Raw genomic sequence first — 26,606 nt, forward strand, 5'->3', positions numbered from 1 at the left:
AAGATCACGTGGAGGCGGGCACAGCAACCCATTCCAGTGTTCTTGCCTGGAGAATGCCATTGACAGAGGAGCCTGGAGGGCTATGGCCCATAGGACCAAAAAGGGTCGGGCATGACTTAGGCGACTTAACACGCACACAGGCTGAATATGCAATACTATCTTAACTTTCTGCAACACCCCCTGAACTGTCATCAGAGTTCTTAATTCAAATAAGTACTCCTGATCTAAAAATATGCTAGCCCAAGAAACTGAATGATTACCCCTCAGCTGAAAGCATATTTAGTGACCTGAGATAGGAGAGATTTCATTTCAGTCAAGCAAATGGTTTTGGTTTTCCAACCAAGGGAAAGCTTCATCATGTAAGAGCCATCATTATAATGGAATGTGACTGATTTTTTTTTTTTAAAGATGTGTTTTAACATAGACCTCTAATAAGGGCTATTTTTCATAGCAGTCACCCTGGTAGAAACTTACTCCAGGGATACTGTCATTACTTGAAAGTTGGGGTCATTGCCTTTAGAATTAGTTTCTGAAAAAAAACAGCCTTTTTGCTTCATAGCTACCCTTTCTCTACCACCTCATGCTGCTGTTTACCCTACTATGAATGTGCCTCACTTACACTGATTAACAAAAAGCCTCCTCCTGGATTTGGTATCATGGTCTACTTATCCTGAGCTTTGCTCAGGGTTGGGGGTTGGAGAGGGTTTATGGGATTTAAGAGTCTATTTTTGACCACTGAATCTGTGTGGCATACCAAATTCCTTTGGCCATAAAGCAATATAAAATTGAGATTACCAAGGCCCTAAACCCGGGACCAGAGAATAAAAATTCTCCACAACAAAGAGGACTTTTAGGAATCATTTTCGTCTGAAGTTTGTGTGCACGTGTTTCTGGCTTGGCTCTTAATTGACCTGCTTTTCCAGTACATGGTGCCTAGAATCTGAGGGAGAACTTTGTGCTTACCAGCACAGTTGTCATAGAGTAACACAGTAAATAAAGTATAATGAGTTAAATTTGAGCACCTAGTCTAGGGTTCTATGTACCCTGTGGGTCTTCCGTAAGAATATGCTAATTATGTCTGACTCACTTTCAGTGTGAATAAACCACATACATGCTGCTATTAAAATAAAACAACCAACACAAATACTTTCTAACTTCCTGAAAGTAAAAAAGCGAACTTGCAGAATCACTCTCACCCTTCCTAATCCCCTCTCCCTGCAAACCAATTCAAAGGAAGAGAATACAAAGGGAAAGTGAATGTAAGAAAAACAATTAGCCACTGCAGTCTGCAAAGCCTGTAACGTTATCTAGAATGATAGCATGGCCATTGTTCAGGCTGCCAGAGCCCTGCATGTTTGCTAGCTCACCTGGGGTCCTGGGAGAATAATAAACTAAGCAGATTAGATTGTAGACCGATGCCTCAACGCCACCACCTCCTCACACAACAAGCAGACTGTTCTAAGCATCTGAACACATGCAGGCAGGTAAACCCAGAGAATGGGCACTCCATGTTGGCGGGAGGGGAAGAGGCTGCCAACAAACAGGGCCTGTTTATTATTTAACAGTTGGTACTGCTAGAGGCCTGGCACCACTATAGAGCACTCTCTGTTTCAGTGCAAGTCAGCCTGATTACGAGAGCGTGTGAGCCAAATCGTGTTTACCATAGTCCGTGAGAACCTCAGTGCCCCCAACAGACATGGAAATTCTTACAACAGCTCTCATCCAAACAGAGAACATAGCTCCTGAGATGGAGGAAAAAGGCTTTGTGTGCTTAAATCTTGTCTGATCATCTGCTCAGTGTCTCTACTTGTACTTGCTTTTCCTCTGCTTAAGACTAGTCATTCCTCTTCAGTGACATGTGACTCTGCTTTTGGTTACTCTCCTTTGGGACCTAAATCAATCAAATAATGTGTGAATCGCCCATCTACTAATAGTGCTCAGGCTAGCCCGCATGCTTTGGCTTTCTAGCAAAAGAATTTGCTGCACATGACACCTACCTCCTGATTCGCCAGGACTGCCTCTGCAGTAAGTCTTCTCTGCCAATGTGGGCCACAGGTGGATGCCTGCCTACAAATCCAATCAGCTGGATAATACGCAACTATCACAAGAGTGGACCTTAATAACAAAGAGCCCTGCTTAGATGGGTCACCCCATTAACTTTGATTTGATTATTCTGCCCCACCAGAACACTTGGCTTTACAACCACAGATGGCACCAGCTCAACATAAAACCTGTAGAGAAAGGAGTCATGTTGGGTTCATAGATTTTCAAAATATTAAATATGATATAAAAAATAAAAATGGTAAGTACTGAGATAGTCTCTGGCTCCTTAGGAAAGCACTAATTATTTTTAATAAATAAAAAAGGTCAGACTTTGATTCTGGGAAAGATTGAGGGCAGGAGGAGAAGGGGCAACAGAGGTTGAGATGGTTGGACAGCATCATCGACTCAATGGACATGAGTTTGAGCAATCTCTGGGAAATAGTGAAGGACAGGGAAGCCTGGCGTGCTGCAGTCCATGGGGTCACAACAACAATAGAGCACATGAGACAATTGTGTTAATTAGGCAACACAGGTCATCTAATCATTTCCTTTGAAATTTAACATAAATCAACCACTCTTTTAAGTGTAAGAATCTTGGCTTTTATCTTTAATATACACCAATCTTCAATACACACAATATATATCAAGCTTTTGATACCATGCATTCTATACATTTTTAAATAAATTTGAGATAAAATGGGCTCAACGTAAACTAATTCAATATTTTGAAACTTAATTGTACGTTGGATACTTTCCCTATGATCATGAGTAAATCACCAAAATGCTGTCTACCAGTGAAGAGAGAGGCACAATAAAACATAATGTCTTACCTGAAACAATGTATATAAATTTTTCTGTTTTGTTTTGTAATTGACAGTTGATATTTACATGCTGAAATATCAAAATGTTTTTTGTTTATTTTTCCTTAATAATCTATGTGTTTTTCCTTAATAATCTGCTGCTGCTGCTAAGTCGCTTCAGTCCTGTCCGACTCTGCGCGACCCCATAGATGGCAGCCCACCAGGCTCCCCCGTCCCTGGGATTCTCCAGGCAAGAACACTGGAGTGGGTTGCCATTTCCTTCTCCAATGCATGAAAGTGAAAAGTGAAAGTGAAGTTGCTCAGTCGTGTCTGACTCTTCGCGACCCCATGGACTGCAGCCTACCGGGCTGCTCTGTCCATGGGATTTTCCAGGCAAGAGTACTGGAGTGGGGTGCCATTGCCTTCTCCGCTTAATAATCTCTCAAGTTTAAATGCTGCTCAAAGAAAATAATATATGCTAAGTATAGCTGAATAAAGTTAATTTTATATTTTTCATTTTATTATGTTTTCAAAGAAAGTACTTGTCCATAAGTCATAGGTCAGATACACATACATAGTAAAGAAAGCTACAACAACAGAACAGGTAAGAAAAAATAATGTCCTGGTTTCAGTCAGTTCAGTTCAGTCGCTCAGTCGTGTCTGACTTTGTGACCCCATGAATCGCAGCACGCCAGGCCTCCCTGTCCATCACCAACTCCCGGAGTTCACTCAGACTCACGTCCATCGAGTCTGTGATGCCATCCAGCCATCTCATCCTCTGTCTTCCCCTTCTCCTCCTGCCCCCAAGCCCTCCCAGCATCAGAGTCTTTTCCAATGAGAAAAAAACCAGTCTTTTCCTGGTTTAGGCTAAAGTTAATTCCTAATTTAAAATTTAATCATTTCTTCTACTGATCAGAGATACTTCATAAACAGCCCCAAATTAAGGAAGTTAATTCTAAAATCGAGGGGCTTCTCTCAAAGCATCCTGCATGTAATAATGCTCATAAATGCTAGTTAAGAGCAGAGCAATGGGTCCAATTATAGGTTCACAAAAGAAAAAGTGCTATTTCAGTCATGACAAAAATATGAACCAGGATTTTTTCACAATGAGTAGATTAAAGATGAATGACATGTGTTTATCTTTGCACTAAAATACTTCACAACTAGGCAGAGACATTAGTAACAGCTCATACGGTTGACAGATGACTATGTGCCAGATACTCCTTTAAGACCTTTATATGGATGTACTCATTTAATCCTCACAACTGAATAAACATGTACTATTATTTCCACCATCTTACAGATAGGGAAATTGAGGCACAGTGAGATTAAGTAACTTGCCTGAGGCAGACTCTAATAGCACTGATCAGTCCATCTGAGGTCTGTATTTAATTTAAAGCTATGTGGTCCCTGCTGCTGCTGCTGCTAAGTCGCTTCAGTCGTGTCCGACTCGGTGAGACCCCATAGATTGCAGCCCATCAGGCTCCATCGTCCCTGGGATTCTCCAGGCAAGAACACTGGAGCGGGTTGCCATTTCCTCCTCCAATGCATGAAAGTGAAAAGTGAAAGTGAAGTCGCTCAGTCGTGTCCGACTCTTAGCGACCCCATGGACTGGAGCCTACCAGGCTCCTCCGTCCATGGGATTTTCCAGGCAAGAGTACTGAAGTGTGGTGCCATTACCTTCTCCGTATGTGGTCCCAGAGGCCTGTAAAATGTTAGTGCTAAGGCAATTTAAAATTATCTAGTGCATGGTTCTGGAAAAGGCAATGGCAACCCACTCCAGTACTCTTGCCTGGAAAATCCCATGGACGGAGTAGCCTGGTAGGCTGCAGTCCATGGGGTCGCGAAGAGTCGGACACGACTGAACGACTTTACTTTCACTTTTCACTTTCATGCATTGGAGGAGGAAATGGCAACCCGCTCCAGTGTTCTTGCCTGGAGAATCCCAGGGACAGGGGGAGCCTGGTGGGCTACCGTCTATGGGGTCGCACAGAGTCGGACATGACTGAACCGACTTAGCAGCAGCAGCAGCACCAGTACGTGGTTCTAGAATTGCAGGTTGGAAAGGAGGTTTGGGAAGACTGTGAAGCCTCAAAATTTTGTAAATAGATATACTTTTCTGAGAAAAGAATATGAACTATGAAACTAGTCTTAAGTTTCTCAAGTGAGAGATTAAAGAAATAAAGCTATGCATATAAATGTCATGTATTACAGTTAGTCCCTCACATTAGAACCTTCAGGTTGCAAACTTTCAAAGATGCAATTGTGCATTCCATCAAGGTAGGTGTGAGTGGAATTGCAGCTTGCCCTCTGTCTCCTATTGCTGACGATCCTCCAGCTCAACCATGTCCCACCTTCTCTCCCTCCTCCAGTCAGTAACTCTTCTTGCCTGAACATGTGATGCCAGCCCTTGTACTGTACTACTACACTTTTCAAGGTACTGTACTGGAAGATTAAAAATGTTTTATTTTTTGTGTTTGTTTGTTTTTTACATATTATTTGTGTGAAAAGTATTATAAACCTCTTACAGTGCAGTACTATATAACCAATTGTGTTAGCTGGATATCTAGGTTTGTTGGACTTCTGAACAAATTGGACTTATGAATGTGCTCTCAGAACAGAACTCATGTGTATGTTGGGAACCTGCAGGAGAAAAAAAGTAGAAGAATGAAGCCTGGAAACCAGAGCTCCTTTCATTATCTTCTCAACCCTAACTCCCTCAGCTGATTTGGCCTTCCACGGCAATAGAAACCTGAGTGAAGGAAACAAGACTTTACCTCTGCCAGTTCCCTATTTCTCACTAAAGCAAAGGAAGGAGACAAGAACAGAAACTCTCGTGCAGTCTGCTCTTGGATAGTCAAAGCTAATGGGGAAAAGGTGAGATACAAATTTAAAAATTCTTGAAATTTCTTTTTATTTCTCTTGGATCTCATAATGGTAATTTATATCTACACAGGAATCATCTATTGTGTCCAAATTTTTCAAATTTATGTGTAAAGTATTCATAGTAATTATTTTAACTTCTTCTATTTCTATGATTACTTCCCTTCCTGTATTTCTAACTTTCTGTATTTGTGGGCTTTCTCATTTGGTGATTAAATCATGTAATGTTGACTTGGTCTTTCCAGGTGGAGCCTGTGGTAAACGACCTACCAATGCAGGAGACATAAAAGACACAGGTTTGATCCTTAGGTTGGGAAGATCCCCTGGAGGAGGGCATGGCAACCACTCCAGCATTCTTGCCTGGAGAATTCCATGGACAGAGGAATCTGGCAGGCTACATTCCATAGAGTCGCAAAGAGTAGGACATGATTAAAGGACTGGAGGGACTTAGCACATATGCATGCAATGTTGATTTATTTATTGTTTTGTCATTCTCTTTGTAAAATACAATTCATGTCTCTCTTTTTTATTTTCGAATTCATTAACTTCTTATTTTATTTTTTATCAATTTTTTCCTTCTACTTTGCATATTTATTTTTCTTTTAACAAACTTCCTGAGATGAATGCCAGTATGTTTATAATTATTTTTCCTCATAATGTTAATATTTAAAGCCATGGACTTTCCTCTGAACACTGCTCTAACTCTGCCCATATGTACTTATTTTCTGTACATTCTGTAATCCCTCTTTAATTAAAAAAATATATTTTAAAAATTTAAATTTTACCAAGAGATAATAGTTTTAATTTTTTCTTTAATATTAATCTCTAAATCATTATGTTATGATTGAATATAGCCTGAATTTTCTCAAATGTCCTTCAGGCATAATAGTTTTTCTTCTTTGATCTTTTAACATGGCTAATTGTATTAGAAGACTTCCTAAAAATAAACTATGTTTTTAATAGATGACTTTTTAGTCTCATGTTTACTGTTTTAAAATAAAATATATTCTTGATCTTAATTCTTCCACCTTATTTTATATTATTTCAAAATCATTTCTTTTCTCTGATTTACTTCATTAATGTGTTTTCTTCCTAATAGTTTGAAAGTTTTATCTCAGTTTGTTAATTCTCTTATTGAAGTGTTTCTCAAACTTACAGGCTTTATTTTAAATGTAGGTTCCATGTCTCATCCCTCCCCACCAAAAAAATTCAGTAGGTCTGGATTGAGATACTGGGTATTTTTTAAAAGGCTTTGTAATGCACATTCTGATGGTCTGATGACCACATCTTGAGCAAACTTTTCTAATGGTTAACTTTATCCATTTTAATAATGGAGATAAAGTCTTATTTTTTATTCCGTGACTTTATAATACAAATTTGGTTTATCTAAAAAATTATTCTAAAAATCATGAAAACACTCCACTATATTCCTTTTACCCTTCCCTCTCTCTTTCTTCTTATGGCTGGACTTTGCTTAAATTGTTACCTTTAATTATTATTATTTTTAGAGCTTTATAATTCATCTACAGGGGCTTCCCAGGTAGCTCAGTGGTAAAGAACGTGTCTGCAAAGGCAGGAGAGTCAAGTTCGATCCCCTAGTCAGGAAGATCCCCTGGAGAAGGAAATGGCAACCTGTTCCAGTATTCTTGCCTGGGAAATCCCATGGACAGATGAGCCTGGTGGGCTACAGTCCATAGGGTTGCAAAGAGTTGGATGTAACTTAGTGACTAAACAACAATGCATCTACATCTCTTCACTAAGTTTGCCAAATTTGGGCAGTATTGATCCCTCATTCCCAGCTTTTAAACACAGGTGAATTCATCCAACTTGCCTCATTATTTCCTCCTTACCTTTCAAACCTCTCAGGTTCTGTCATCTTATTATTTTTATATCATCAAGGTTTATACCATTTACATTCTATTATGTAACATCTTCTCTTCCTTACTTGCTTTGTTTAGTCATAAGTCTATTTTTAAGTTGATCTGAGATTCACTAATGTTTATTTTATAATGGCTTCTCTTAATATTTTGGTAGCCTAAACTCATCATTAAACATTTTGTTTTGTCTTATTTGTTTACCAGAATAGTTCATGGTACTATGAATACTTGCATTTCAATATTTTGAGGCAAATTAAATCTCTCCCCTTTTGATAGTTTATAATGTATGCTTTCCAGGTGTCTTTCTTCAGCCATAAAGTTCTGTAATTTCAACAAGATAGACGTCAGTGCTTACTGCTCATCACCATGAATTTCCTAGGATATAGTGTGCCTTGTTCCATTTAAAAATTCAGGACACTTTCCAGAAAACTTTTATTCTATTACACATTGAAATTGTTTTCCATTCATTCTGTTCTTTTTTCCTTCACAAATATCAGTTGTCTCTATATTTCCTTTGCCTTCCAAAGGTATAACATTAAATTGTATTTATTCAATTTTAACAGATAATACCTTTACATGATTTCAGAATACAAATGTGTGAAATGATACAGTAAAAGGTCTACCTTTTATTCTGTTTCCATTCACCCAGTTCTTATACATCCTATGATATGTAACTACTGCTATTAATTTGCTTGCTTTTTAAAAACAGATATGCCAGTAAAAAACAGCAACACTCACATTCTTCTCTTCATATGTATAGTTTTATACAATACATGCTGATCTACACCTTGCATTTTTCACTAAAAATATGTATATTGAATGGAAATTCAATAGTCCATTAACTGAATCCTCTACTGACAAGCATTTAGATTGTTTCCTATATATATCCAACAACAAACAATGCTGTAGTGAATAATCTTGTGTATATATTATTTTGGGTTTCCCTGGTAGCTCAGTGGTAAAGAACCCACCTGCATTCAGGAGATGTAGGTTCAATCTTCGGGTTAGGAAGATGCCCTGGAGAAGGAAATGGCAAAATGGCAAGCCCTCCAGTATTCTTGCCTAGGAAATCTCATGGACAGTGGAGCCTGGTGAGCTATGGTCCATGGGGTCACACAGAGTTGGATTCGACTTAGCGACTAAACAACAACAACAACAACATATATTATTTTATTTATGGAATAAGTTCTTAAAATCAGAGTTGATGGGTTAGAGAGCATATGTACTTGTTATTTTGGTAGATATTATAAAATTTATTCTCCATTTGAAGTTGTTTATTTTTGGCACTTTGATAGTTGAAAATGCATCTTGGTGTTTTTCTTATTTGCATTTCTCTTATCATGAATATTTTAATCTTTATTTATCTTGAGTTGAATATATGTTAATATGTTTAAGGGCCATTTGAATATTTTGTGCCAGTTTTCCTATTGAGTTGTTGGTCTTCTTTCTTATCAATTTGCAGGAGTTCTGATTTATTAGGGAGATAATATTTTTATTTGAGATATGAGTTGCCAATCATAATTATCATCTTCTCACATCATTTAAAAAGCATTTTTAAAGTTTTTTTTTTCTCATTCACAATTCTAGTGATATTATTAGAAGTTCTTTCCTTCTGCTTTCTATATCTAATATGGCTTTTAGTTCTGTAATAGCTCTATTTTTGTCTTCCATTTCTTTCCTGTTCTCTCATAGGTTACTCTATCTCTTTGTTGTCTTACCTCTTTAATCCTGTATATCTAATCTATGACCTCATATTTTTATAAAGCTACGGTTTCTTCTATTTCTTTGCTATTATGAGGAAAAGATATTGTTTTCAAGTACAACTCTTTTACTGGTATATATCTTGATCTTCTATTCCTTATGTCACTTTTGATTTAAATTAGCTACGAAGGGGTTCATGCTGGTTCCTTTCTGATTATTTCTCATCTTTCAGTCAGCCAATTTTATTAGCTGTTTACTGAACAGGAAAGGCTGGAGGAGTGAAATGGAGCAGTACAGTTTCATCTTGTGCCGTATTTGCTGCACATCGTATCTTTTCTCTTCAGTTCTACTATGCACACTGTTCAAGAGATATGCCTGTGCTCTGTGACTCCCCACTTGGATGATGGGAGCCCTAAAGGACTTGCAAGAAGCCCTGTATGTCTCAGATCTTGCTGGCCATAATTAATGTTTGTTTTACTTTTCCTAAATGTGATCAACAGGGCAAAAGCTAAAGTGGGTTACTATCTCCACCATGCCACCCTTACATCCTGTTTTGGTACATGTGGCAGGCTGGTGCCAGCTTCTCTGTTGACCTGTGTTGTAGAACAGGGCTCAGGCTGCATCCACAGACACTGAGAGCCTAGATTTTCCTGTTTCATGTAAGCAACTATAGCGTGTGTCCCTCAGAGTCATTCCAAATACTTTGGATGTTCTGGCTATCACATATGTTTAACATACTCTTGATATCCTGTTTGACTTGGTCTAAATTTCATAGTATTCCTTTGTGATGTGGGATTGTGTCTGTCTCCTAAGAAGATGGGTTTTATGTGCCTCATTTTTATTTGCTTATTTGTTTCATTGCTTATTAGTTTTTGTATAAGGAGGTATGAAGTAAAACTGCATTTACATTTTCATCTATGTCCTCTTAATTGGTAAACAGAGTACTTCACTTATTAGCCCTTCTTCAACTCTTCCCTCAACTGATTGGCCTTCCAGTCCCCAAAACTGGACAAATCCATTGTAAGGGGCCAACTAAGTATTTACATGAGTTGACCATTGTATGTATCCCCTTATAAGCATATTCGCAATAGAGGCATTTAAACCCTAAACTTGAGACTTTCAGAGGAAGCCATGAAATGAAGCGAGACAGCATATTAAAGTGCAGAGACATTACTTTGCCAACAAAGGTCTGTCTAGTCAAGGCTATGGTTTTTCCAGGAGTCATGTATTGATGTGAGAGTTGGATGGTAAAGAAAGCTGAGCGCTGAAGAATTGATGCTTTTGAACTGTGGTGTTGGAGGAGACTCTTGAGAGTCCCTTGGACTGCAAGCAGATCCAACCAGTCCATCCTAAAGGAGATCAGTCCTGGGTGTTCATTGGAAGGATTGATGTTGAAGCTGAAACTCCAATACTTGGCCATCTGTTGTGAAGAGCTGACTCATTTGAAAAGACCCTGATGCTGGGAAAGATTGAAAGTGGGAGGAGAAGGGGACGGCAGAGGATGAAATTGTTGGATGGCATCAGTTGGGTAAAGTGCGGGAGTTGGTGATGGACAGGGAGGTCTGGTGTGCTGCAGTCCATGGGTCACAAAGAGTCGGACACGGCTGAGTGACTGAACTGAACTGATGAAATGAAGCTATGGATATAGAATGACAAATAACATGGAAGATGTGGGAAAGAAGCTCAGTTCAGTTCAGTCGCTCAGTCGTGTCCAACTCTTTGCGACCCCATGGACTGCAGCACGCCAGGCCTTCCTGTCCATCACCAACTCCCGGAGTTTACTCAAACTCATGTCCATTGAGTCAGTGATGCCATCCAACCATCTCATCCTCTGTCATCCCCTTCTCCTCCTGCCTTCAATCCTTCCCAGCATCAGGGTCTTTTCAAATGAGTCAGCTCTTCGCATCAGGTGGCCAAAGTTTTGGCGTTTCAGCTTCAACATCAGTCCTTCCAATGAATATTTAGGACTGATTTCCTTTAGGAGGGACTGGTTGGATCTCCTTGCAGTCCAAAGGACTCTCAAGAGTCTCCTCCAACACCACAATTCAAAAGCATCAATTCTTCGGCGCTCAGCTTTCTTTATAGTCCAACTCTCACATCCATACATGACTACTGGAAAAACCAAAGCCTTGACTAGACAGACCTTTGTTGACAAAGTAATGTCTCTGCTTTTGAATATGCTATCTAGGTTGGTCATAACTTTCCTTCCAAGGAGTAAGCATCTTTTAATTTCATGGCTGCAATCACCATCTGCAGTGATTTTGGAGCCCAAAAACATAAAGTCTGACATTGTTTCCACTGTTTCCCCATCTATTTCCCATGAAGTGATGGGACTGGATGCCATGATCTTCGTTTTCTGAATGTTGAGCTTTAAGCCAACTTTTTCACTCTCCTTTCACTTTCATCAAGAGGCTCTTTAGTTCTTCTTCACTTTCTGCCATAAGGGTGGTGTCATCTGCATATCTGAGGTTATTGATATTTTTCCCAGCAATTTTGATTCCAGTTTGTGCTTCACGTAGCCTAGCATTTCTCATGATATGCTTTGCATATAAGTTAAAAAAGCAGGGTGACAATATACAGCCTTGACATACTCCTTTTCCTGTTTGGAACCAGTCTGTTGTTCCATGTACAGTTCTAACTGTTGCTTCCTGACCTGCATACAGATTTCTCAGGAGGCAGGTCAGGTGGTCTGGTATTCCTATCTCTTTCAGAATTTTCCACAGTTTATTGTGATCCACACAGTCAAAAGCTTTGGCATAGTCAATAAAGCAGAAATAAATGTTTTTCTAGAACAAGCTTGCTTTTTCAATGATCCAGCAGATATTGTCAATTTGATCTCTGGTTCCTCTGCCTTTTCTAAAATCAGCTTGAAGAAGTTAGGGGGCTGCAATTAGTATCTGAAAAATTACCTGAAGTGGGTGACTGATAGATATGTTTGAGTTGCTTTAATCTCTAGAATTTGCTACTACAATGCCTCATTTTCTCTACAACAGGAGAATAATAAGAGAAAGTAAATTTTCTAGTTAACTCTTTTAACAATTTTCTTTTAAACATTAAGGTGGAAATATTTATTTCCAGTTTCTAAAGAAATGATATCATAAAAGTACACTGGCATGAGAAATTCTGAATTCTTAAACTCTGCCTGCCATGTACTATCAATAAAATTTTGGCAAATTATTTAACTTACTCAAGCCTCCGTTCTCCCATCTGTAAAATGGGAACAGAGATACTCTTTTTTTTTAAACCATAAATAGCATAGATCAAAATGCTTTGTAAACTAATAAACAACCAGAAAAACAAAAGGTTCATAATAAAAAAGGATGATCGAGATAAAAATAAGGTATTATGATAATGTCAAAGATAATATGAAAACAAGGTGGCCGTTTATCCTATAAACATGATATGCTTTTGTGACTTTTTTGTGTGTGTTTTCTAATTGTTCAGCTAGGCTTTGAACTGCCGTTTCACTTCTCATTGCTTTCAGTGACTCTGCCTCTAGGAATAAAACTTTCTCTCTGCTTCCTCTTCCACAGTACATTTATATAGTCATTGTGTACTTTTTAATTGCCTCACATCTGCTGTGAACGATGGTATACAGTAATGAAAAGAGAAAGAAACTCTGAAGTCAGATAGACTTGGTTTGAATCTTGGGTCTCTGTCCTTGTGCACTTCATTTAATATCCCCGAATTTATTCCCTCATTCGTAAAATGAGTTATAAGTAGAGTTATGAGAAAACAAATTGTATCATGTCTACATAATGTTTGGTACATAGTATGGATTTTAAAATCAGAGATACTCTGAAGAACTATCTAATGGGTAAAGTTCTTGGATTTCATGAAATCTCATTTGCCTTCCTAAAAGCATATTTTGCTTATTTCTATGTTTCTTTAATAGAGGTTTTAAGACATTCAACAACTGATATATTACAATACTTTGATCAATAGCTTATTTTTGCATGAACCATTTCACTTTTTTATAAATGCTACCATAGAATCTACTTTTCCATAAGATCTATTCTTTGTTGATATCCTTGACTAATCTTATAATTCCAACAATTTCTCCATTTCAATTAAGATCTTTTTGTCTTAATTAACTTTTTTCTCTCTTGTAAAATAATATATTCCAATCATAAACTTTCAGGACAGAGACTATATTATCTCTGTTCACAGTGCTCTAAATATTATGTAAAAACTGTGCCAGTATTAAGTAGTGATTATGCATGTGAATATTACAGATTCCATGAATTTATCCACTCTGCCTGAACTCATTCCTAGAAGATCACAGAATATTATTATATGGCACTTACATAATCCTTTATCATTTTGCAAACATCCCATAATCATTTAATGGAAGTCCTCAAAACACTAGAATAGGTTGATCTTGTTATTACTGTTGCTGAGAAAAGGAAATAAAGATGAGATGATGAAAACTTGTCAGATATCACATCTCCTACTACCAGGAAAAACAGGATTAGCACTCAGTCTCTTATTCTCTGATCTGCTGATATCCATTGAGCTAGAGTTATCTTAGCATCAGAGGAAGAAATAAATCCATTCATTTCTAAGAATTATAATTTGGAAACGATCTGTTCAGTGCTAAAGACGAGGTTCTCTTTATTTTCAAAATAAATAAAATGCAAATCCTGGTGATTCCTGGGACTTGGGGGTGGAAAGGGAGACAAGAAAATTGCAATGTAGGGCCAGTGAGCAGGAAGGAGGTAAAAAAGATGAGAAAAAAAAACAAACAAACAACTGATGGTGGGTGAATCCTCAGTCTATCATCACATGGGAAAAGGAGTTAAAAAGCCAGGCCACTGTCTTTTCTCATTGGTTTCCTCCAGAATCTGTGGGAGAGGAAGAAATACTGCTGTGCCTTCATTTGGGGAGCAGCAGGGCAAGGCAGTGTCTCTGCAGCCAAAAGGATCCCTTCTGACAGATGTGGGGTTAAGTACTAGAAAATTATTCCCTAAAATCACTATCGTTTAGTCAGTCAAAACAAACAAGCAAACAAAAAACAGCTTCAAAGAGAAAACAAGGTAGAGAGATTAAATAACATACAAAATTTGATGTAACCATCTAGTATTTTTGTGGGTTTAGGGTAGAGAGTAGAAAACACCCTGAGTTGGGATTTAGAAGTCCTGGTTTTAGTTAGAGCAGTTACATAGCTAGCTGTGTGACTTCAAACAAGTGGCTTAAACTCTCTGGGCCTCTGATCCTTCATATTTAAAATGAGGGGGTTGGTTACTAAGTAATGTCTAAAAGTCCTTCTAGAGATCGAAATTTCCCAATTTATAATAGCAATAATTAACATTTTACAGTGCCTTCCCACCTACAAAATGGTTTTCACATACATTATCTACTTTGATTCTTGTGCCAGGTCTGAGGCAGTATTATGAGTATGCCCATTTTAGAGGAGAGATTTAGAAACCACAAATGGCAGAGTTGGCATTGAACAGACATTCCCAAGAAGAAAATACCCCTTCGGTAAAAGAACTAGCTAATGCTAACAAGGATAAGTAATGGCAGATAATCTAGGCTGTGAGCTCTTGTTTAGGGGGTGCCACAGAATTTCTGGATGCTGCACTGGGGCAATGATAATCTACCCTGTGGAATGTTATCTGATGATGTATTTATCAAAAAAAACTAATAAAAAGAAAATTAAAAAAAGATACAATAATTGTTACTGCACTACACCCTAATGAATTATTGTGTTCAAGGTTCCTACAAAAAAGAAAGTAATATTATACTCGGCTTATGTTTTAATTGATTTATTAATATTTTATCACAGGAATGTAATTTAAGCTCCTCATGATTTAGATCTCATAAACCTTTAGCATTTTGCAAATTCAAATTCCAATTTAAAGCCAGGGCGAGCAATTAACTTTTCTATCATCTTGTCAGGGGAGAAGGTTCGTGTTTAATTTGAGACAAAGTGACAGAAATATATATACACTGTATGTATTACTCCAATTTAATTTATGAGTCAGCACCATCCACCTTCAAAATGTAGATTTAATAGAAGGGGAGGAAGCAAAGGCCGTGCTGTCATGATACGGCTGTGATATCTGCCCTGAATTTCTTATATTAAAAAAAAAAGTCCCTGCTTTTCGAGATACCAGGCTAGATGGATTGCAGGCCTATTTTCAATTCTTTTGTTTTAAATCCATTTGCTAATTCTTTGCTCATACAGCGTACAATCTCATGCAGATCACAGGGAGCTCCTACCCCCCACTTCTACCTCTGCTCCTACTTCATTGCTGGTTTCATGTAGAGCTGCCCCTCTGGATTTACCCTAAACCTAGACAAGTGAGATACATTGTGGAAAATACTGTCTTCAGTTCATTTCTTGTCCCTGTTCTCACGTTTCAAAGCAAAAACCTCCCCAGAACTTTATATTCGAATTTACAGGATATACATGGCAAGTTAAAACCGTGGCACTTTCCAGTGATCCTTTACAGAATATTTAAGGACAGGATCAGAAGAAACGAGCTCAAACCACAGAAGGCAGTCAGGTGAACAGAAGGGAAGTACTTCCCTTTGGTGGTTATTAAAGACTGGAACAGGGCTGCAGAGAGAGGTTAAGGAATTCTTCCTAGCTGTGTTATCCTATAATTCACCAAAGGCGCACAATGCTCTATGCTGATGAGATGAGTTACATGACATCTCCTCCCTGGTTCAATCAAAGGGAAGCAATTTACATCTCAAACCAGTTCTCTCATCAGTGAGACATAAAAACTGCAGAAAAGAGACACAGCAAATGCGCTTATTTATACAGCATCAACTCAGTTGCCACTGTTCTTTATTATTTTCCTTCACTGCCTCCTCTCTTGTATGGTGGCCATTTTTAATAGGATGCCTTAAATTCTAAAGTGAGTAAAACACAAGAATAAGAACAATTCAGGGCCAAAAGTAACTAAAGATTTCTCATGATTCTGACAATCACTGGCCCTTGTGGTACTGGGCCAGTCCCTTTGTTCTATTTAAAAATAAAACCGGGTTCGCTCTGCACAACACAAGAAGGGAATTTGAAGACAGTTAATGGAAAACTCTGGAAGGTAGCCTGGCAAATGTTTATTCACTTCCCAGGCATACAAAGCCGTGCTACATAAGTGAATGCAGTGCATTTGTCAAAGAAAGGCTATGCTGAATGAGTGTGAGGTCTTCATTCATAAAACAAGCTTATTTTACTAATAGTCTCGATTAATCGTACCTTAATTATGTCAGATGTTTTGCACTTACACACGGCAGTGAAAAATCACCAAAAGTGCATTTACTGCACCTGCTTAAATGCAGTCATATCCCTAAAAACTATTCCAGTGAAGGGGAGACAGCTCCTACAGACATGGCTTTTAGGCAGAATATGGGATTATGGCAGAGGGGTTTAAATACAAGAGGTAAAAATGGTAATCATATTCATCAAGTACACAAAGAAGTAAAAACAAGAAGCTCTAGATAATTCTTTTTAGTGGACTCACTAAAATAACAATAACAGCTTGATGAAGAGAACATGATTGTCGAAAGCTTGTCCGTTTTACATTTTCTCTTTACATCGTGCAATAAAAAGGAAGCACCTGCAGTTTCTACTTGTGGGTCTTTTTTTTTTTTTTTCTGATGTTAAAAGAAATCATGGGACATCGTATTTGCTCTAGGAACTCCTAGTCTAATCTCAAGCACACTCTCCCTCCTGTAAAGATACGTTTGAGCCCCCTAGGAATACCTGTGCAGTGCAGAGAGTTTCTACAGCCTTCAAAGTACAATCTTTCCTTCACACCCTTTTTCTTCATTCAAACACACTAGCCCTTTTTCATTTTGGACATTCAGCTAAAATCGACTTCTCTGTCATGAACAATTTTAGACAAATTATACCAAAATATGTTGTAATTTCCGTTACTTGGTGGCCTCTATTTTACTGACTAACATCATCCCACTGTAGTCTCACTGTAGTGGTGTCCTGACTCTTACCTAAAAAATTCTATTAACTACCCATCGTGGGTACTCAACATGCATTAGAAAGCCATACACTTAATTACATTGGAGGGCTGGTGTGATCTCACATGAAACTTGAGCTATCTTTATTAAAAATAGAAATTGCATTTACTTAATGCTTCTTACAGTAAATCAGTCCATTTTAAACTTTCAAGATTGTATAATGAAACAAAACAACATTTTTTAAAAAAACAGAAAACATCTAAAGATTTTAGTAGAAGTATTTTACATGCCAGGAGAAGCATTATCTCTCTTTTTTCCCTTTGAACATTCTTTCCTTCCTTTTCTTGCCTTTTTCCCCCTCTCTCCCGTCCATCTCTCTCCTTCCCTTTCTCTTTTCTCTAATATGGAGGAGGTGATGGCAAACTTTGAGTAAGGAAATAACATTTTTGTTTCAAAATTCATGTGCTTTCACTACCCCAAACGCTGATTTAAAGGAAGGTTTGTGGTGACTTCTTACAACATTCTCTCTTTTTCTCTTAGAGTCTATAGATAGCCTTTGGGGATCAAGCTATTTCCACACATTCCTATCATGGCCTCCAGTACTACACACTGTGGTTTGTGACATATCCTAACAAAGGTACTCTTTTACAAAAGGCTGCAATAGCTAGTGAAGAACTATTTTTTTCAATTACTTTTGTAAAGGCACAAAGTAAATGACAGTGGAGTGTGTGCATAAATAAAGTGAAGGTTCAGACTATACTTAACAACTACAGTGTCACTAATAGGCATCATCTCCCCTGCTGTTCTACATATCTAGATTCAAGTCTGAGGCTTTAAACTCTCTTACAGACAAAGTAGGGAGATGGACAAACACGTCTTTCGTGTTCCAATACCAAAGACAATAGGGGGGAATAATCTATTTCTACAGGTATCTGTCACAATAAACACTCAACACACAAAATTCTGAAGTTATGACAAATTTATATGTTTTACAAAATGGTTTTTCACAGGCCTCTATTGATGAGATAGCAATTGTACGTGCATCAAAAATTGTGGTTTAACTTTTTTATATTCATATACCTTTTAAAGAAAGATTGCTATCATATAAGAAACGTCAGTATTTTCAGATCAGAGATTTCCAGAAGAACAGATTACAGCAATACAACAGACACTCCTCATACTCATGCATCTAATAAGATCAGTTAAACCAGTGGGTAGGAGGTGCCTACAGGTGATTGTGAGGGCAGGTACTTTCCAAGTGGAGGAGGCTGAAAATAAAGTCACACCTACAGTGCTGTGCTTTCATCTTTCTCTTGCCCTCCCAGTCACCCTGCATCTCTCGCTGATGTGCTTTAACTGTCTTGTGGCATTCCTCTTCAAGCACTTTAGAAAACTTACAGTCTTATGAAAGTCGATTCAATCCTGTATCACCGACTGAAGGCATTTGGTCCTTTAATGGTTTTACTGAAATCAAAAGTATCATGAATACACCTTAAAATTTAAGTCTGGGAATCATATTTTAAGGATGCCTTAAAGTCTTTTAGACCTACAGGTTGTATAGGGCAAACATGTATACATTATATGGGCCAGTCTCTACCTGGCTCTCCAAGATTTTGAAGACCGTCAAAGTTCATAAAGCATTCTTTTCTTTTCCTTGGCATTCACTAGACTAAGTCTTACCTCAGGAGCTGAGGACATTTTTTTAACTATGCCTGGAGTGTTCTTCCTCTAGAGTTTGGCTTGTTCGCTCTCCTCCTTTATTCTTGTCTCTACTCAAATACCATCATTGCAGGAGACCTACACCGACAATCATATTAAAACAGCTTCTCGCCTTCATCCTACCTTAGCTTGATTTGTTTTTTTTTCATAAAAGATGCTTGCTCCTTGGGATAAAAGTTATGACAAACCTAGGCAGCATATTAAAAAGCAGAGACATTACTTTGCCAACAAAGGTCCGTATTATCAAAGCTATGATCTTTCCAGTAGTCATGTATAGATGTGAGAGTTGGACCATAAAGAAGGCTGAGCGCTGAAGAATTGATGCGTTTGAACTGTGGTGTTGGAGAAAATGCTTGAGAGTCCCTTGGACTGCAAGGACATCAAATCAGTCGATTGTAAAGGAAATCAGTCCTGAATATTCATTGGAAGGACTGATGCTGAAGCTGAAGCTCCAATACTTTGGCCACCTGATGTGAAGAACTAACTCATTAGAAAAGACCCTGATGCTAGGAAAGATTAAAGGCAGGAAAAAAAGCGACAACAGAGGATGAGATGGTTGGATGGCATCACCAACTCAATGGACATGAGTTTGAGCAAGTTCTGGGAGATGGTGAAGGACAGAGAAGCCTGGAGTGCTGCAGTCCATGGGGTCACAAAGAATCGGATACAACTGAACAACAAGAAATTTCTTCCTTAAATTATATAATTACTTGCTTATTATCTGTCTTCCTCAATAAAATATGAGCTTTATGACTCAAAGACTTTCATCTTACTTCCCATCACTTAGCATCACTAGTGACTGGAACTGTGTCTAACACATGGTAGCTGTTCACTATATATTTCTCAAAAAAGAAAACTTATGGCTAAGATACTGTCTCTTAAATTTCACAATTTAGTTTCCATCTTCTGCTGAGAAGAGAAGGTACCATACAGTGGCCTTTCACACTTTAGACAAGGAAGAAGTCAATGTGGAAGAACCCTACTCTAGGAAGAGTGTGTTCAGACATGGCTTGAAATCACAGCCTGTTGCTGTGGAGCGTTTATTTATTGCCTGCCATTTTAGCTAGACCACTGAACTAATGGAATTAACCAAGGACCTGACAGGTCACAAGCACACAAACACCCCCATCACCACCAAAAAATAGGCAAACAGAACCTCCTCAAATCCTCCTTACTCTTGGAATTGGAGTACTTGCTACTTTACTCCATGCCAACAACAGCTAAAGAAGAGAGGCATAAATCAGGAGAATTTTGAAAGCTATTTCACTGAACCTGCCACCTATCACTCATGTAAGAAAAGGCAATAATCCATCTATCCAGACTGGTGGGTCATGAGGTTCTAAGTGTCATTTATTTATCTGAAACTAGGGATTCCTTAGGAGAAGGCAATGGCACCCCACTCCAGTGTTCTTGCCTGGTGAGTCCCAGGGACAGGGGAGCCTGGTGGACTGCTGTCTATGGGGTTGCACAGAGTCGGCCACGACTGAATCGACTTAGCACCAGCAGCAGCAGGGATTCCTTGAAAATATGTTATATCACATAATAATGAAATGACACGATCTTTGTTTTTCCTTCAGATAAACATCAAACATTTGCTTTAAGATGGCATATAACTTTTAAAATACAAACACCAATTAAATGAGGTATTTTTTAATTAGAGAAAAATGTCTATCATAATTTTAGTGGCAATAATAGTTCTGTACATTTCTCTTAGCAGTTTTAACCTCAGATTTCTAAGCACTATGCAAACATTAATTTACTAAGTTCTGCTGTATTCTCCATGTGAATTAGAATTTTATCATTTCTTTATTATTTTCAGATGAGAATCACACAGACAGGTCCATGACTTGCCAAGATCATATAGCAAGGACATTAAAGAAAAAAAGAGCAGGATCTTTCCATTTTGAAAGTGGGTGCTCAGGGAAGAGTAAAGAAATACAATAAAAAAAACACCTAAAATAGCACCTGGTTTTTCTTACCCAGTACTCTCATTCAAATTTGTTTTGGGAAGGAAAATAAAGTAATAGCTCAGTTCAGAGGCAAGGACTCTGAATAAACATCCCTGAAACTAGTAGGGTGAATCTTTAAGAATAGTAGTTAGCTATTATTATGTGCCTGGCACTGTCCTAAGAGCTAGTGGAAATAGGGAAATGTGACTTTTCCCCATGGTATGCCCCAAGTCTAGAACTGTGACTGGGCCAGCGTGAATGCTGAATCAGTACTCATTGCTATACATGTATAAATGAGAGAAGCATTTTTGGTTCCAAATGACTAAACTGTGTAAATTTTTAAACACAGCCTGTTTGTAAGTTAGAAGCAGCCTATATAAATGCTGCTTGAGTTGGAAGGAAAGTTATGACCAACCTAGATAGCATATTCAAAAGCAGAGACATTACTTTGCCAACAAAGGTTCGTCTAGTCAAGGCTATGGTTTTTCCTGTGGTCATGTATGGATGTGAGAGTTGGACTGTGAAGAAGGCTGAGCCCTGAAGAATTGATGCTTTTGAACTGTGGTGTTGGAGAAGACTCTTGAGAGTCCCTTGGACTGCGAGGAGATCCAACCAGTCCATTCTGAAGGAGATCAGCCCTGGGATTTCTTTGGAAGGAATGATGCTAAAGCTGAAACTCCAGTACTTTGGCTACCTCATGCGAAGAGTTGACTCATTGGAAAAGACTCTGATGCTGGGAGGGATTGGGGGCAGGAGGAGAAGGGGACGACAGAGGATGAGATGGCTGGATGGCATCACTGACTCGATGGACGTGAGTCTGGGTGAACTCCGGGAGTTGGTGATGGACAGGGAGGCCTGGCGTGCTGTGATTCATGGGGTCTCAAAGAGTTGGACACAACTGAGCGACTGATTTGATCTGATCTAAATGCTTGCTCTTAAAAGTGGATGAGAAAGGAAGAGATTTGATATGATCTGATGTGTAACTAAATCTAGGATAGCAGCAAGCCTCTTTACAATAGAATCCATTGATTTAACAAATATTTATTGAACACACACTGTATTTCAGGTATTATAAGGGGTTCTAGAAGGCAATGACACCCCACTCCAGTACTCTTGCCTGGAAAATCTCATGGACGGAGGAGCCTGGTGGGCTGCAGTCCATGGGGTTGCTGGGAGTCGGACACGACTGAGCGACTTCACTCTCACTTTTCACTTTCATGCATTAGAGAAGGAAATGGCAACCCACTCCGGTGTTCTTGCCTGGAGAATCCCAGGGATGGGGGAGCCTGGTAGGCTGCCGTCTATGGGGTCGCACAGAGTCGAACAGGACTGAAGCGACTTAGCTTAGCTTAGCTTAGCTTAGGAATAAATACAATGTCTTTTTGTTATGGAGCTTAAATTATTGTTTATGTATCTGAGAGGAGGGTATCTTTGTATTTATGCAATTATGAGGCAAGAAATTTAATAAACAAGTAATTCCTGTTTGTTTAGATTTACCATTTTATCATCCTAATTTGCCACTGCTTTGACAGTTCAGTCTCTTCCTGGGCATCTATGAGGAAACTATAAAGAAATGTAGGTGTACTGATTATTTAAACTATATATCCATAAATTTCATAGTTAACTGACAATTACTTAGACAATGTAATCAATGTCTGAAGTTTAATTTAGGCATCAGAATGAGTTCTGAAAGGTCTGAGTTATCTATTTTAGTTACTCATATTGTCAATTCTCTCAATTCCACCTATACAAATACACTCTAGAGCTTCCATTTGGACTACATAAAATTGCATTTCAGCCAAAAGAAATTTAAAAGTACACAAAATATTAAAAGATAAAAAGGCCTCACAAACTCCCTGTAAAGGCTGGCAATCTTCTCTATGGTCACCTTTGGGTGCTATCTCTTTTTTTTACTACACAGACTCTCTCAGAACATGACTGACCCAAGTGTGGCTTGTTGGTAAGTAAGCATAGCTGCATTCATTTCACTCTGATAATCCACTAGAATTGTTCAGTTTTTAAAAAACAATCTCATTTCTTTTGCCTTCATTTTTAGGACAAAATATCAAGCCTTTGCAAATATTTCTGCTTATAAACAAATTCTTCAAGTTTGCTACGGAAGCTTCACTCTGTAAGTAAATCAACGAGATACAAGGAAATCTAAGTTTGATGTTTAATGGTGCTCAGATGGTAAAGAATCTGCCTGCAATGTGGGAGACCCAGGTTCAATTCCTGGGTCGAGAAGATCCCCTGGAGAAGGGAATGGCAACCCACTCCAGTATCCTTACCTAGAGAATTTCATGGATAGAGGAGCCTGGTGGGCCACAGTTCATGCACAGAGGAGCCTGGGTGGCTATAGGCCATGGGTTTTCAAAGAGTTGGACATGACTGAGCGAATAATAAGTGCTAGCAGCCCACGTAAGGTTATTTCTCCTCCAAAAATTAAACTGAAATACATATTTTGGCTGGGAGTTCAGCAATGCCAGGGAAACACTCTAAAAATCTGTTCGCAAAGGAAGAAAATAAAAAATATAGTATTGAGGTATTTGATTTTTAGTGTACTGAATTCAAGAACTAGATTCAAGTGACAGATATGCTTTAACCTGCTGGCTCTGTGCATTTGAAAAACTGAAATTTGATATCTAACAATCACCCTTATATTCAGAATTACTCAACATTCCTTTTCTGTTTATACACCTCATTCAGTGACATGACAGCCCCAGGCAGTCTACTACCCATCTCCTTGTACATGTCCATTGACATGGTCTCTATCAAATTTGATTCAGTAAAATTAAATGGAATTAAATAAAATGGTCTTCTTGAACCTCAGTATTTCTCATCTCTTATTATATTGTATTTCTTATCATTTCTTATTTATTTAGCTGAGGCAAAAAGGTTTCCAGACTCAATTATACTTTTCCTCCTGGTTTTCTATTTCTTAAGTATTTTTTCTCTGAGAAAGGTTGTTCATGTCAATTGCCAAAAGAAAAGACAGAAAGAAAGAGAGAATCCTTAAATAACTGTATGAAAATAAAATGAATATAATAATAAAGTAACTGCTATTGTATATCAGAGACAACATTTCCATCTGATGTTTCATAAAATTTTCATCTGATTCTAATAGTTTTCACATAATAACAAACACAAGTATTGCCTACTTTGAGAAGATTCTAAATTGCAGATGGTATATGGGTGGTAGGTAATAGGGAGAAATTGGGTAAGGAAGACAGATTTCTAGCTTTGGCTTCAAGAATTAAATTTTAAAAGGAAGTAAGTAGTAAGTGTTGAAGATGATATGCGATTGGCTTACAATTTTCCCATCACTTTTAGACATGAGGGTAACTGTAAATTTCCTCCCTTATTTCCACACTCCCTTCAGCCTGCACATGGATTCTATGCTTCCCCCTCAAACCTGCTCTTAATGTTAATTTTAAGCTGATTTCATGTGCTTATAAACATTTTGAGGGGGATTAAGAAACTCCAATACTTTGGCCACCTCATGTGAAGAATTGACTCATTGGAAAAGACTCTGATGCTGGGAGGGATTGGGGGCAGGAGGAGAAGGGGACGACAGAGGATGAAATGGCTGGATGGCACCACCGACTCGATGGACGTGAGTTTGAGTGAACTCTGGGAGATGGTGATGGACAGGGAGGCCTGGCGTGCTGCAATTCATGGGGTCGCAAAGAGTCGGACACGACTGAGTGACTGAACTGAACTGAACTGACACAATTGGTCTTACCGGGCGGCTCAGTTTTAAAGAATCTGCCTGTGATGCAAAAGATGCAGGAGATGCTGTGGGTTTGATCCCTGGGTCAGAAAGATCCCCTGGAGAAAGGAAAGGATACCTACTCCAGTATTCTTGCCTTGGAAAATCCCATGGAGAGAAGAGCCTGGTGGGTTACAGTGCTGCACAGAGTCAGAAACAACTGGAGCGACTGAGCACAAGACACACAGTATGATTTTTCTCTGGAATTCTCTTTCTGTAAGCAACAGCAAGATGACAGTCAAATACTCATTAATCTCCTGGGAAAAAAAATCAGTAAGTTTCTTGTGTCCTTCATTTAAGATTGGTGTTTATTACAAATCGTGCTGAAAGACCTCACACACAGCAAATTGAAGTATGTGGCATGTAATCCATCACACAGAATGATCAAGGAGTGAGTCAACACTTCTAGGGCTTCTACACCCCTCAACTATGGGCATTTCCATGGTGCACATTTCCATGGTGTTCAGACTTCCAAACAAACACATTTGTCTAAAAACAAATACATATGTAGGAAAACAGTTCTCCAGGGCTTTCGCCTTTTCAGCTGCTCTTGGTTGACAGATGAAAAGTCAGATACAACATCTTGAAATTCTAAGTCTTCTTGTCTTGAAACAGAAATATTTGTCCCAAATAGTGAGTTGTTCATAGCTTCTATTAAATGGACGAAAGAGTCACAAAAAGAGGCCCTTGGGTTTTCATCCTGTAATGGTCTCCTCCTTGATTTCCCTCTGACTCACGCCCACTGGTTTCAACTTCATTTTGAGGACACATAAAATTATTCTGAAATAAATCATCATTTTCATTCTCTTAAAAGAGTTTCCTAAGAAACTTGTTTCAAAACAAGGTGATCTGTAACACTAAGAATATACCAGTATCTTTCAATACTTCTTTAGAGTTTATAAATCTTACCTATTCAGGGATCAACTAATACAATTTGAGGGCAACTGAAGAAATCTCTCCACCATCTTCCTGTGCCTGAAATTCTATCACATGAAATTCATAGAGAAATGCAGAAATCATTTGATTCTATGTTACTCTGAGAAGGGTACCATTTTATTTTAGAGATGAAGAAACCAAGATACAAAGAAGTTAAGTAACTTGCCGAAAGCTTTTTCGTAAGTCAAAGGGCCAGGATTTGAACCCATTGGTGTCTGATACCATGGCCTTAGCCGTTATATTATACCAATTCTCTGTGAAGCAGAGATTAGTAGAGAGGAATGGTTAAATGCATGATTTTGGAGTCAGACAGTATAAGCTCAAATCCTAATTTAACCACTTACTGGCTGTTTGAACTTGGCCATGGATCTTAACCTCTATAAGCCTTTATTTCTTTGTGTGTATCAAATGTAGCTAGCTTTCACTAAGTAGTAAAGCTATGTCCTAGTCATCAAAGCAAAGTATTTTACATCTATTATCTCGTTTAATCCTCACAATATCTCAACAAGGTATGAAGTATTATCATCCCCAAACTAGAGATGAGGAAATTGAGATTAAGTAACTTGCCTACTGTTCTACTGTAAGTGGTGGAATCAGAATTTGACAAGGATAACCTCACTCAAGCTTACCTGGTGGCTCAGATGGTTAAGCGTCTGCCCGCAATGCAGCTGACCCGGGTTCGATTCCTGGGTCAGGAAGATCCTGTGGAGAAGGAAATGGCAACCCACTCCAGAACTCTTGCCTGGAAAATTCCATGGACTGAGGAGCCTGGTAGGCTGCAGTCCATGGGGTCACAAAGAGTCGGATATGACTGAGCGACTTCACTTTCACTTCCACTTTAACCTCACTCCAGAAACCAAGATGTTTAACCATTAAATCTGATGAAAATAATAAACAGCATTTACCTCATCAAGCTTTGGACTGTATTTTGGTCAGGACTAAATGGGGCTTCCTGGTGGATCAGATAGCAAAGAACTTGCCTGCATTGTGGAAGGCCAGA

General features: G+C 38.5%; 1 protein-coding gene and 1 long non-coding RNA gene across 24 annotated transcripts in view; one reads left to right on the forward strand and one right to left on the reverse strand.

The window, feature by feature from the left end:
* Window positions 1-26,606, reverse strand: part of ZBTB20 (zinc finger and BTB domain containing 20) — an 869,429-nt gene that overhangs the window by 582,040 nt on the left and 260,783 nt on the right. The window lies entirely within an intron of this gene.
* LOC129643548 (uncharacterized) lies at window positions 5,166-6,097 on the forward strand. The gene is made up of 3 exons (XR_008710360.1): window positions 5,166-5,280; window positions 5,493-5,720; window positions 5,972-6,097. It is a non-coding gene; the product is annotated as an uncharacterized LOC129643548 (long non-coding RNA).

This window comes from Bubalus kerabau, chromosome 2, assembly GCF_029407905.1.
Source record: "Bubalus kerabau isolate K-KA32 ecotype Philippines breed swamp buffalo chromosome 2, PCC_UOA_SB_1v2, whole genome shotgun sequence".
NCBI classification, from domain to species: domain Eukaryota; kingdom Metazoa; phylum Chordata; class Mammalia; order Artiodactyla; family Bovidae; genus Bubalus; species Bubalus kerabau.